The sequence below is a fragment of the Peromyscus californicus genome, unplaced genomic scaffold, assembly GCF_007827085.1.
Source record: "Peromyscus californicus insignis strain IS unplaced genomic scaffold, ASM782708v3 Scaffold_7__1_contigs__length_154581171, whole genome shotgun sequence".
Classification (NCBI taxonomy): Eukaryota; Metazoa; Chordata; class Mammalia; order Rodentia; family Cricetidae; genus Peromyscus; species Peromyscus californicus.
Genome location: NW_026294595.1, coordinates 46,430,497 through 46,444,619, shown reverse-complemented (window position 1 = coordinate 46,444,619; position 14,123 = coordinate 46,430,497). Strand labels below are relative to the sequence as shown.

Here is a 14,123-nt window from a genome sequence, read left to right as displayed (position 1 = left end):
GGTTTCTGCTCCTCAAATGCATAATAATCTAAAAAGTGTAATTATGAGGATAAGCAGAAAGCACTCACAAAAAGGACACATTTCGAGATTTTTAACGACATTTCATATGGTAAATCTAATTAGTTATAGGGTTTTGTTTAAGCCTGCCCTTGATAGCTGTTGAGTATTGAGATGTCTAATTTCATTGTAAATCAAATTTCCAGAGAAGTTATTTGAAGAAAGCCAAACATTTGTGGATTTTAATGTCCCCACGACAGAGGCTGTAACTGCCAGGGGGCAGAATCGAGAGAACTAAATAGTGAGATTGTCACCCACCTTGGCCAAGGCCTCTGCACTGGAGAGCTGCACGCTCTCATTTGGTTTTCTCTAGTCTTGTGGAGAGCGTATGATTTGTCTCACTTATAGAAGATAAACCAGATTCAAAGATCCAAGGTGATTTGCCAAGGCCATGGCAGCCTGGAGCCCTGGCCCGTCCCATGTGAGAAAGAGAATTGGAACTCTGAACTGCTGGGGCTGAGCAGTGTCCAAGCTGAGCTGATAGTCAACACAGGCACCTTGCCAGGGGTGCTATGAGGTCAGGCTAAAAGTCCTGGGACCAAAACAACCCCTGACACCTGAAGTAGTTGTTCCTTTCATCATCTCCCCTCATACCCTCCTCTGTTCACGGACAATGACTGGTGGGTTCCCAGGGGGACCAGGAGTCTTGGAGGCTGTGAAGGTGGATGCTGTTCCTATGATGATGTGAGTGACCAGACACAAGGGGCTTGAATTAGGATGGATGGAGGATCTGGACGTCAAGGAAAGCCCCTGGGGGTTCCTAGAGAACTTGGAGATAGTCCGTGCTTAGAATTCAAGGCAGGATCCACTCAGACAGGGAAGGGAATCCCTGTATTTTTTTTTCTAATTTGTTACTGAAACTTAACACATCTTTCAGTTGTGAAACCAGCAACACATTTCAGCAGTTTTTGTAGTACCTGAGATTTTGTCATCTATTACAGCCACAGTTTTTTGTTTGTTTGTTTTGTTTTTGTTTTCCAAGATGGGTTTCTCTGTTTAGCCCTGGCTGTTGAAACTAGCTTGATAGACCAGGCTGGCCTTGAATTCAGAGATCTGCCTGCCTCTGCCCCTCCCCCCACCCACCAGTGCTGGGATTAAAGACATGCACCACCACACCTGGCCTCGGGCACAGCATTGTTATGTTACTTATCATAAAATGTGGTGTATGTCCCCATTTTGTTGTTGTTGAGACAGGGTCCGTTACGGAGCCCTGGCTGCTGAAACTTGCTACATAGACCAGGCTGGCCTTGAACTCACAGAGATCTGCCTGCCTCTGCCTCTGGAATGAGGGGGATTAAAGACATGATTATTGTTCTTGCTTCCATAGTACTATTATGTGTTAATGAAATACGTTTTAAATATCTTTGGTGTATCTCAGCATAGCAGGCTTCCTTTAAAAGTCTATGTATTTTAATTCATGTATTGAAAAGTATTTATACTTACAGTCATGTAAATCAAAATTTTCTAGAGTATCTTCACCACAAATACATGTGTTTCAACAAGAACAAGTAAAATCACATGAAATCCATGCCTTCACTATAACTAGACAACAGACAATCCTCGAACTTCACATGAAATCCATGCTTTCACCATAACTAGACAACAGACAGTCTTCGAACTTCACATGAAATACATGCTTTCACCATAATTAGACAACAGACAGTCTTCGAACTTCACATGAAATCCATGCCTTCACCGTAACTAGACAACAGACAATCCTCGAACTTCACATTACTTGACTGAGGAAATGAGTAACTACATATGGCTGATAGATGTCAGATTTTACACCCTCAAAGAGAGGAGCTGCAAAGATGGAAAGGGAAGGGATGCTGGCATGGGCCCTGTGGAGTTGAATTAGAAAGAAGACCTAGCATCAACTGATGGTCTTGAATATGTGTACATAGCTATATAAATAAATGGACAACGATCTACCTAGATCTACCTGATAAAGCTTAAGGAATACCTAAGAACAATGAATGGACCAAGGCCCCGGAGCCCATTTTCTCAACATTATAATCTTTGGAGAAGCCAATATGAGGATTAAGTTAGTCTGGGGAAGTATAAATGATCCTGGAGTATCTTATGCTACAAAGAAAGAAAGGGCTCAAAGAATGTTGGGCACATATCAAAAACACTTTAAGAACCAATTGGAAGGATCTTTACCCGCTAACTATGACACAATTGAGCATCAATGTAAATAATGATCATAATGAATCCTAAGTCATTGACTATGATATGAACTTAGTCATTTTAGTGAGTATCAATAAGTAACTATATAAGGAAAAGGAAGTCATGCCAACTGATATGTGTCAAAGGAGGAATGCAGTTAGAAAATCAGTATTAGCTGCTGACACAGTAACAATTATTTCAGGCAAGAGTTATCAATGGATGTTAGAAGGACAGTACGGACTCTCAAGGGATGTCCCCCAAAGATAATTACTAAGTGAAAAGAGGACAATGGTGATTTCACAGTGAAGAAATCCAAGAGATCACTTGAACGAAGTGATATCAGTTGGTATTCTTAGTCAGGGAGCAAACCAATAAGCAGGACTCTCTGCACAAATCCCAACTAATCATGCACAGACAACCAACTTCCCGTTCTGCAGAGGGTGTGTCCTGTGCTCTTCAGAACACCAGTCATGAAGGAAAAAAGGACCAAGGATGCCAAGTTAATGAGATAGTAAAATGCAACACGTAATGGCAGGCTGGTAAACATTTTTCCCTTTCTCAGAAATAACATCACTACGTTAACTAATGAAACTTGAAAAACATCTGTAACCTTGATCAATTTTACTTTGAAAATCATATTGTGGAAAAATGTCCTGCTTTTTCGATAATTTATATAGAACTATTCAAAGATTAAGGTGTGTTTTGTCTTCAATTTGCTTTCAAAAAGTTCAGGCTGGGTCTGGGGGCACAGGTCTTTAATCCCAGCACTCAGGACGTAGACACAGGCGGTTCTGTGTGAGTTCAAGGCCAGCTTGGTCTACATAGTGAGTTCCAGGCCAGCCAGAGCTACATAGTAAGACCTTTTCTCAAAAGCAAAACAAACCAAACAAATAAAAATCCAATAAAACAAATTCAAAGTTATTGTATATAATATAAACAAAAACTTGTACGTATATATAAAAAGTGAGAGTAAAAACGTGGTAAAACGCTAATGTTTAGAAACTCTGAATTGTACCATTCTTTTAACCTTTTTGTAAGTGTGAAATTACACCCATGGATTCAACCAGCTGCAGATCTGAGTAGTTTTAGAAACGGAAACTCAGTTGAACACACAGACTTTTCCATTGTTCTCTCCCGCGGAACAACAGTGTAACTATTTACACAGCATTCACACTAGGTGTTACAAACGGTCTAGAGGTGATTTAAAGTGTGCAGAAAGATGCCAGGTCACACAAAAACACCACGACATTTTCTACAAGAGACCTGAGAATCCAGAATGGGATGCCCATGTATGAGGGGGCCCTGGAGTCAGTCTCCCCATATGAGTGAAGCCCCTCCCTCTCCCATGAAGACTTCCTTGAGCTGCGCTGGGTTCTAGGTACAAAACAAACTGCCCGGATTTTGAAGTGACCTGGGTCACCTGCCTTCCATCCTTTGGAAAGCCTGTTTTTACAATCGCTGAAAAACTCAAACCTAAGTAGCTCCGCTTCATCTTCTCCACTTCCCACTTGACCTCCTCCCTACACAAACAGAGTTTTCCTTGGAGACGAGAAGCAGAGAGGGAGCTTTTTAGTCATTAAGGATGCGCCCTCTGAAAATGCATTGTCATGGTGCGGCCCTCTGGACTGATGGACATCACAGAACTTGGTGTCACAGCCAGTAGCTGGAATCCTAGGGACTTCTAACTCTGCTTGAGGATCACTGATTTGTGAAACCTGTCCTTATTATTATCTAAAAGCATTAGTTCTTCCTTTACCAATTAGTCTCTGCATTTTGCGTTCTTCTAGGTCATTGGACTAGGTCAGTAACAAACCAACATGTTATCTTTGACCCCTAGTAGTGCTTTGGCCAAGAAACCATCCGTGAACAACAGTCCCAGGTCAGGGCTTTGAGGGACATGACCTGTGTAGAGCAAGGGATTGACAGTCCGTCAGTCAGCTCACCTGAGAAGTAAATAAGTAACCACAGCTAACAGGACTGCCTTGACCACTCTCCACGAACTCTGGCCATTCCTCTGCAATTCCCCGATGCCAGCGATTTAGCAGGGGGGCACTGACCTCAGGCGCTTCAGGTGCTTATCTGCTGTATCTTTCCATTTATCTCACAACAAACTGTTTACTAGGAGTGCAGACCCTTGGCCTCCAGCATTAGAGCAGTGTTCAGGAGTTCAGACCCCAGAGAACTCGGAGCAATTTACTCATCTTCTCTGGGCTTTTTCCAGTGGTAGAACAGTTACAGGACATTTTTGTCAGAGAGTAACGGGTGAATTAACGTAGTTTAATGCTTGTTACACGGGAGGAACCAGCCACCTTCCCTGCCTGAAAGGACTGCTCTGTCTGTTGCTTGTATGTAAGCACAAGCTTTCCAATTGCAGTCCTTCTGATATTTTTGGACTCCATAATTAACAATGTGAGGTCTGGCTAGTGGATTACAGCATGCTTAGCGGCATCCTTGGCTTCTACCCACTAAGTGTCAGAAACACTTCTGATAAAGAAGTGTTAAGGGACATTGTTAAATGTCCCTTAGGAGACAAAATTGCTCACACTTGAGAACTGTTGGCACAGAGGTTCTTTTCTGAAGGTCCAGAGGGTCACTGTATCCAGGACCACTTATCTGGAAATCCAGTCATCCCTTTCTTGGTGGTGTCTCCTCGATGTGTATTTATATTTTTTTAATGACTTTAACAGAGAGGTTTCGTTCCTTATAAAATTACTCATATCCTGCTTTGGCAAGCACTCATTTTTGCAATTTAAAAAATATCTGCTTCTCTTACTCTGAAGATAGAAGGCATCCAAAAGACCAAATTATGCATAACACCATTTGTAGATTTAGAAATGACCACATTAGCACTCCCAGCATTTGTGAGACCTGGATTCTGACTGAGCCTTTGCATTGGGGCCATGACAGCTTGTGCTGGGTAGAAAACTGACCCTCTAGAGTTTGGCAAGTGCTCCTAGGAAATCCATGGTCCTCAGATTTCTGGTTAATAAAGTCAGGTACAAGTATGAGTGATGGTTGTGGTTGACTGAATGCCACAGTGTTTTAAACCATGGATAAAGATCCAACATAGGGTCGTGTAACTAAATGTGGGATTTAAAAAAAAAACCTTGACAATAATAAAAGGGTTTTGAATTGGCAATGACTAAAAATTATTTCAAAACCATGGTGGATCCAAGGTTGTTGGGGCCACCCACACTTGTCCCTGTTCCATGGAATGACTTCACTGCAGCTGCGATTCTGAACTCAGCACCCACACTTTGCCTTGTGCGTGCAGTACCAGCCAATGCTGCCTTAAAAACCCGGGCTCAGACTCCAGGCTGTTGGACGTGAAGATGTGCAGAATTTTTAGTATATGTAGGAGATTTTTCTGCTCTTTGGAATGTAATAGTTAAATCACAGAAAGTATGGGCTTAATATTTTCTTACGGTCATTCTTTCTCATGTAAATATCACATTGGTATGCCTTTGGATTGTACTGTGGTAGACCATTTGACTTTAAAAATTACTATTTGAAGGGATGGCAACATGGTTCAGTGGATAAGAGTACTAGCTGCTCTTGTAGAGGACATGAGTTTGGCTCCCAGCACCCACATGGTGGCATTCAACTTCCAGATGATCTGGCACCTTTTTCTGGCTTCCAAAAGTACCAGGTATTCATGTATACATCCAGGGAAAACACTAATATACACAAAAATAAAATAAGCAAGTCCTTTTAAAAAAATTACTGTTTGAGCTGCTGACTTGAGTTTCATTAAAAAAAGAAAATCATTAAATGAATTTGGGCTTGGGATTAGGACAAAATTTTCAGCAATTCTGAAATGGCCTTAAATAAGTTTCTGCTATTTTGCACTACATATTTATGCCAAATGACATTCTCAGTATTCACAATCAAAAATCAAAATGTCAGTCAACTCTGAAAAATGTTGAAGTTGCTGTGTCCTGTAGCATCAAATATTTAGATAACCAAGCACATCTACCATCAGTGTGCAAATTTGTTTTCATCTTCAGTAATTGGTAAAATTATGTGTGTCCAAGAGAATTGCTTCAGAATAATTTTCTTTATGGTTTGTCAATATGTGTTTGCTTTGCACGCCCATTTTACAGATCGATATATCTGGGACTATATAGATCTATATTTCTTGGATGCAAAGGAGACAAAATTGGGAAAAGTTTAAGAAACCCTGTTCTAGGCTGTTGCCTGAACCTATAAATATTTATCTTAAACTTCATGATAAAATTATTTCCTTTTGTGCTGGGTGTCATAACTCATATCTATCTCAGCACTCAGAGGGCAAAGATAGGAGGGAGAGACCAGTCTAGGTGACATAGTGAGAGCCTTCCTCAAAACCCCCAAATAAATAAATCAATCTATAGAGAAGAGGTGAATTCAGAAACACAGGCTAATTGGTTCAAGGTACAAGCTATGGTGCTGAGGTGACTCTGGGACAGACCCCTCTGATCCCACCTGGGCTGTATTCATTCCCACTGGGCTCTGGCATCTAGGCTGTGTGCCCACTTCTTTACCACCTCTGTGCTGTGTGTGATGCGTGGCCTTAAGCAGAAGAGCAATAGGAAGAACCGAAGGGAGAGAAGGAAGGGATCCACTCTGGCTTCTGGGCTCTGAATCATACTTGGATTGATCTCTGAGATCACTGAACTTTAGGACGAAGGAAGAGAATGACATGGACAATCAAGCAATGTCCCCACTTCCAATTTAGATAATGAAAAAGTTCAGGGTCAGCCGGGTGGTGGTGGCACATGTCTTTGATCTCAACACTTGGGAGGCAGAGCCAGGTGGATCTCTGTGAGTCTGAGGCCAGCCTGGTCTACAGAACAAGATCTAAGACAGGCACCAAAACTACATAGAGAAACCCTGTCTTGAAAAAAAAAAAAAGTTCAGGGTTATATCTTATAAACCTCATAATATATATCTCATTTAATTGTCATGCTATCTTGGGAGTTGGGTTGAATATTACAAATTAGAACGTTTGCTAAAAGACCTCTTGAACTGACTTTCCCCTTGGAATCTTAAATTGTGTAAGAGGAGAGTGAAGAGCTGTGGGGAGATGAACACGTTGTCAGTCGCTAGGAGGAATGAAACGTCTTATCAGAAATTCACTGTCGTACAACAGATTCAGAAGGAGCCATGAGAGGAGACCGACTATCCTCTTCACGTCGAGTGCTAACGTCGGGACCACGTGACAGCAGCTGTCAGAAGACTCCGTTCTCCACAGCAGCCCCACTTCTGCTTTCTGGCTTCTTTTCCTGGGTTTCTTAGTAAGAAACTGAAAATAGACTCCTTGGACTTCCCTTCCATCAGTTGCCTCCCTCTACCGGTAGGAACTGGGCGACAGGACAGAAATAGACGCTAACGTTGCAAGTCCTCGTTAGACAGTAAAGCTCTTTCTAGACGCTTCCTCCCAGGCCAGCTCCTTCCATGTCCACATAATTCCACGGAAGACTTTCTTTCAGACAACACTGGGAGTTTATTAAGTCTTTATTTACCTTCAATTGTTGCAGTCTCTGGATCAACAACTGAGTGACTGTGCCAAGATGCATCAAATAGAAAGCATTTGGTGATGACTGCCTGAAATATTTTGCGAGTTTTCTTATGCAAGTGTTCTTAATTAATGACTACCATGGATCACGCGTGCTTCTTATATTTAGATATTGCATCTATGATTCATTACTCAGAGCTCATTTTTATTTTGTGCCTTTTTACTGAAGTAAAAATTCTTCCTTTTTTAAACCTAAGGTTGCCTTTCAGATACATCTGTTCTGCTTTTCACCAGAGCCTGATGATGATACAAATGAGCCCACACACGTAAGGAAGTGTACTCACTTGAAGAAGAAGATACAAGTCAGGTACCTGAAAAATCTGAAATGAATTAAGAAATGGAGCCAATGACCCCTCCTGTTGAGAATCTGGTGAAAACCACATCACTGAGCACAATGACGACAGAGCCGGGATGAGGTGGTGTTCGGCATCCTGGAATGGCCAGTTTCCTCCCGTAACAGGAGGAAGCCGAGCTTCCTTAGTTAGATTTCACCGTAATCCCTGCGGGAGGGCGCAGCTCCACACCCGGTGTGTGGTGGGAGAAGGGCATGTATGCTTCCTCTGCGGCTTTCCAGAGCTGTCCTGCCTCCCCAGGTGTACAAACCCACTCAAGTCTCAGGAAAACGTTCTTAAATTAAAGCAATTTACTAAGCATCTTGGCTAATGAATATGGACCACCCCAGGTCCCCTTATGTGTCTTGTTTTGGCTGTGTGCTTCCCGACAGTAAGAGCACACCGGGAGTCACCGTTAAATCTACAGTTTCTTTAGTTACGGCCACAAAATAGTAACTGCCAGCTGGAAGGGATTGTATGCTGTATGTTATTATAATTCCTGGTCACACAGCTTCAAAGAAAGTTCAGAATAGAGTGGATGTGTGTATCAGTGCAGCAAGGTGCTTCTTTCAGCCACAGTTAGCTTTACTCCAGGTGAAAATGTTAGTGTTTTAAAATGCTGCCCCTTGAGAAAGCGACATTTGTGATCAGGGTCTCACCTCTTGAACTGAATGACGCAACAAATTTTCCTGGTATTTAAACACTGAGATTGATTTTAAAAAGTGCCCACCATTTTCAAACGTGAAAGGATGCCGAGCAATGACAAGAAAGGAGCCTTTCATTCTCAGGTCGAGCCTTGTCTGGCCAAAGATGTTTCAGAGCATCTAATATGTGCCAAGTGATGCTAAGATAAATAAAACCTAACCCCTAGCTTTGGGCTGAGAGTGTCGTGGAGCTTTACAGAGTTATTGCCCCCACCTGCCAAAAATCAAATGTTCGTGGGGGCATTTGAATACCAAGTCACTTTATTATAAAATGTGGAGTGACTATCTGAGCAGGAGTTTTTTTGTTTTTGTTTTTGTCTTTGTTTTCTTTCTTTTTTCCCCCCCAACAAGCCAGAACCCACGGATCAGAGTGTGCATACACCTTAGAAATATCCTTTCTTCATTCCCAATATTTTTCTCTTCCAGTTTAGTGTTCGTCTACAGGTATTGGTGGAAACTGGTGATATTGGGAAAGCAGGGGGAGAGAAACATATCAGGCAGCAGCTGGCAATGCCTTGCTCCCACTGCCGAGACGCTCTGTTAAGATGCCCACAACATTTGGATCTCTGCACTCTCCAGTTTCTCAATAGTCCCAAGAGTCACAGTTGGTGTCAAACAGGGTTGGAGAGATGAAGGGAGGAAGGGAGGGAGAGAGGGAGAGGGACAGAGAGGAATTAGTTGTGACTACAGGATGCTACAGGTTATTCAGAGTCCTGAGTCCTGGAAGAATTTCAGCCAGCCTCCTGGGTCACACTGAGATCATTTCTTTATGAGATGGACTCTGCTCCCATCATTTTCATACTATATTAAAAAAAAAGTTGACCACAGCTGAAAGACAACTTGATTCATTCTGTAAGCGCATGGAAAATGAAAGACAGTTCAGGTTGAGATGGTAAGCGAAGGGACAAATGACTGAACAATCACCAGTTACCTCTCTGAAGATGGCTGGGGGTGCAGAAGCTGCTGGGGACTTGCTCAGCTGATTCCCACCTTCCTGCTGTGCCCAGGAGAAGGAAGTGCCGCCCAGAGCAAGCTGATCCTCTCAAGGTGTCCAGGCATCTGCAGAGCTCTGTGTGAAGGCTTCTCTACTTCTTTCTGTGAGTCACACCCACACCCATTGCAACACTAAGCGGTGACTAAGTCTCTCCTCAGTGGATGGAGGGCGGAGAGACAGTGGGTCACAGGTTTCCAAAGGAATCGTTAGTGTTTCTTATACATTAAATGTAACTAGCTAGAGAAATGACTTACACTCTCTTGACCAAATGAGACAACTGAAACCACGTACGAAGAGGCACCTTATGAACGGGCTGGTGCGTCAAATGGATCATTTCCCATTTTACTTTTTAAAACATTTATCAGCAAGAAGGTCAACATAATAAATGTGAAGGAAGCATAGTTTAGGAATAATTTGTGGCTCCTAATTTGTGTTTTAAGGTATGACAAAACACCTTGATAGGGTCTCTGGAAGTGAGAACTGGAAAGAATTGCCCCTCCTAACCCTGCCTGGCGTTTTCCAGTGCTTCTCCCAGAGGACCTGGCACTCCTTGGTGCCAGCTGAAGCTGTAAGGGGTGGGGGATGAGATGCCGCCCACCTTCCCTCCTGCTTGCCAAAGCTCCCAGCTCTCTATTGTACAGGCAGGCAAAGGTGCACTGAAGTTTTACTTTTAATTTCATGCTGCGTCTCTTCCTCTGACTTCCTCTGCTCTCTGTGCCTTCTTGAAAAGTAGTTACTGTTTGCTTGGAGCGAGCAAATGAAAAGAGCCCATCCCTCTAGTGGAGTCTAGACATGGCTTTTGCCTTTTGAATTAAATGGGTTGGGTTCCTTTTTCCTCCACAAGAACAAAAGAAAAATTTATCCCGATGAATATTTGGGGTACCCAATACATGCCACGTCTATTTCTTCCTCTTCAATAACCCGTAAGACAGAGTAAAGGCACAAACTTGTAGCCTCAGAGAAAAACCTGGACTTAAATCTGTCTGAAGAAAGCTACGATAATTGATCCTCCGTATAAGCAGGCTATTACACCTGCAAGGGGGAGAGCCCTCAAGCACCTGGGTGGTCCTGGAGGGCTGAAGAGAAAAGGGCAAAGAAAAGGTTATGCCATACTAAGTTTTGCTCAATAACCTTGCTCAGTGCAGCTCTGCTTCCAAAAATTCCCCACACAGACTTAAAAAGAAAAATTAAATGTCAAGATCAATTTGCGTGCCGTGGCGGAGGATTCTCGCCATCTCCGGGGCATGTCTCTCAGTACTGATGGATTAAATTGAAAAGCTCAGGGTCAGTGCGGCAGCATGTGGGGCAGGGGTGGAGTTAGAACAACCCCACCCTCACCTTGTTGATGAAGGCATCCATTAGCGGCATCATTTGCAAGCAGCACCGTCTCCAGGCTGAAATCACAGCCACATTCAAAGTCACACGCTGAGTTCTGCGTTCTTTTCACTCTGTCCCTTTAGAACGTAACCTGTGAGGGCCGGTAAGACGGCTCAGAGGGTAAACACATGTCAAACATGACAGCCCGAGAGCCCACGTGGAAGAAGAGAAGCAAGTCCTGAAAGCTGTCCTCTGACCACATGTGCATTGTGGAGTGTGTGCATTTGGGGACATACATGTACACACACACTAAAGAAAGAAAGAAAGAAGCATTTTTTTTCAAAGTAGAAGAATGTAACCTTTGAAAATACTACTTTGTCCAGAATTCTCCCTGCATCAGACTTCTGGTCATCAAAGACGATACACATGTATCCTACCAAAGTGACATTTGATTTTACTTTTATTTCCTTGTTTTAAAAGGTTACAGCGTGGAGCTTATTCAAATGTAAATTTTAAGTGGCTAGTTGGGTTGTAGCTATACAACTGTATGAACAGCACACTAAACACCCAACTCAATCCCTTCTCTTCTAGATCTGTACGTCCTCCACACATCTGCCCGAGAGTGCCTTCTCCAACTGTCCTTTTCCCAAACACGATGAAACTACCCCAGTCGCCAGCTTTCCCTGCCAACACCTGTCAGACTTCTGGTCCCCGTGCTGAGCTGAGGGAATCTCTGGACCAACCATAGAGAACCCCCTGGCAGTGGGCTGTGGTGGTCCCGGTTCTGAGTGTGTCTGGTGTGACTCGTCTAAGACTGGCTGCAGGGCAACACCAGCTGGTGACATGCACGCTGCCCTTCTCCTTCCTGGCGGGATCAGGCGGGGCTCTGCCCAAGGCCGTTCTCAGATCTCTGAATAGCTCTGAATGGCTTTATGACTTCCAGGATGCAAGAACGGACCCCGTGTTCTCTTCCGCCTCGCTCTGTCAACAGCCGGATCTCTCAATCTCTCTACCAAGGGCACCTGTCTTTCGTTCTCCCTTTGGGCACCAACAATGCCTTCTGTTTGTGAGAAGCCTGAGAACCAGGGCTGGACCCAAGCTAGGAGCTTTGTTGCTCGTTTGTTTGTTTTTTCCTGTCTCTCCCAGTTGTAAAATGAAGCTGGACTAATCTTTTGCTCCCCTGTAATGGTGAGGCACTCACTGAGTCACCGCAACATTCAGTGAATTCTTTGAAGAAAGGTTTTTCATATTTGCGGAGCACACATCCTTTTAACTACTCGTAAGATGTCTGGCTTGAACAAGTCGGGTGAGGGAGATTCCATGGGGCGACTGTTGTCCAGGAAAAAAGAAAGGTGATAGTGGAGGTGATGACTGGCCAGAGAGAGTAGGGCTTCCTTGTGAGAAACAAGGATGGCGCTTAAGAAGAAAAATGTGACTCTTGAGAGGGGAGGAGGAGGGGTCTCCTTCCAGTGTACCCTCTGCAGTAAGAAAGTGTTCCGGAAGCATCCATATCACCCACTGACCTGAAGAAGAGAGGAATCCAACCTACCCTGGGAAGGAAGGAGTGTTTCATCAGGATTAATCTGAAGGAAACTCAGGATATCATAGATGGAAGGTCTCAGTCTGGTCCTTTCCTGCCTTTTCCCCCTGATCCTGACCGGAAAAAGAATTCTTTGACCTACTTTCCTGAAAGTAGATCTCCAGATCCTCATTCCAGAGGATATCCTGAGTCCTTTGCCCAAAGGCCAAGAAGAACCTGGAGGAACAGCCTTGCTACACAGTCCCTCAGCTTAGACCTTCTTATTTTCCATTCACACGTCTGTATGACAGTCCATAGAAATCGTTTCCCCAAGTCTTTGGGTTTTCGTTTTTGAAGGATTCCAGGCCATGTGTTTTTCTTGTCCTAATCTTTCTTTTGCTGTAAGGGTTTTAGCCAGGCACCTTGTGATAGATGAGAAAAAGATACTACCTTTTCTCTCACGCATCAGCAAACTCAATGGTACTGTTAGGACACCAACTTTGGGAGCAATGGTTGTATAGAGTCAGGGGATGCAAGCCCAGGTTTCTTCTTCTTATGTAAGACTAGAACCCTCCACCCCCAAGAGCCTCATTTTAACTTAATTATGCTTTAAAAACCCTGTGTCCTTTGCACCCCCGTTCTGAGACTTAAGACGTCAACATATGAACTTGAGGGAAGGGGGATGAGTTACGCACAGCAATGCCTGTCTGTACGGATAGTTTTCTTTCTCACCGTTGAGCACCTTGCACCCAGGTAGTGCTGGGGCAGAGTGGGTGAGGGAGGGGGAGGTTTCAGGGCAGGGCTTGGTGACAGTGGCGGTTTTCCTCTGTCACTGTTTAGTGCACCAGTTGAAGTGGGGGAGTTTCGAAACAGCGTTTATGGACTAGATAAAGATTGCAGCTTTGTCTTAGAAGTACTTTCTGTTCACTTAATCTTAGAGAGTGTTTGCTTTCTCTTTTCACTTTCTTTCTTTCTTTCTTTCTTTCTTTCTTTCTTTCTTTCTTTCTTTCTTTCTTTCTTTCTTTCTTTCTTTCTTTCTTTCTTTCTTTCTTTCTTTCTTTCTTTCTGTGGTTGTGAAAATAAAAGGAAAACCAGTTGTGAAAAACCTCAAAATGGAGTTAGAAGGTCATCATGGAATCCGGAGTAAGCCTGATGGAAGCTGCTGCCTGGAACGTGAACTTGGTCACCTATGCCCTGTGATCTCAGGCTGCAGGAACAACCCCAAGTGATGGGTCGTTGATTTTGTGCCCGGAGGCTCCAGATACCGATCAGACACATATTTCCTTTCCGTTCCTGCGTTCTTCTCCTTTTAAACAATATATATTCTCTATTGATCACATAAGCCCTGCTGTTTCTTAACCTTTTTCTTACCTTTTTTTTTTTTTTTTTTCAATCCTTCAGCGCTTTATATGCCATCTCAGTTCATTCTGGCTTCCACCACTTCTTCCGAGAAACCAGCTGGTAATCTTGCAGA

At 43.4% G+C, this 14,123-nt stretch overlaps 1 protein-coding gene across 1 annotated transcript in view; it reads right to left on the bottom strand.

Moving 5' to 3' along the window:
- Dhrs9 (dehydrogenase/reductase 9) overlaps window positions 1–9,987 on the bottom strand; it is a 28,789-nt gene extending 18,802 nt beyond the window's left edge. Inside the window, exon 1 of the mRNA XM_052724351.1 lies at window positions 9,751–9,987. The gene's annotated coding sequence lies outside the window, so the exon portion shown is untranslated. The remainder of the gene's footprint in view (window positions 1–9,750) is intronic.
- Window positions 9,988–14,123: the final 4,136 nt, after the last annotated feature.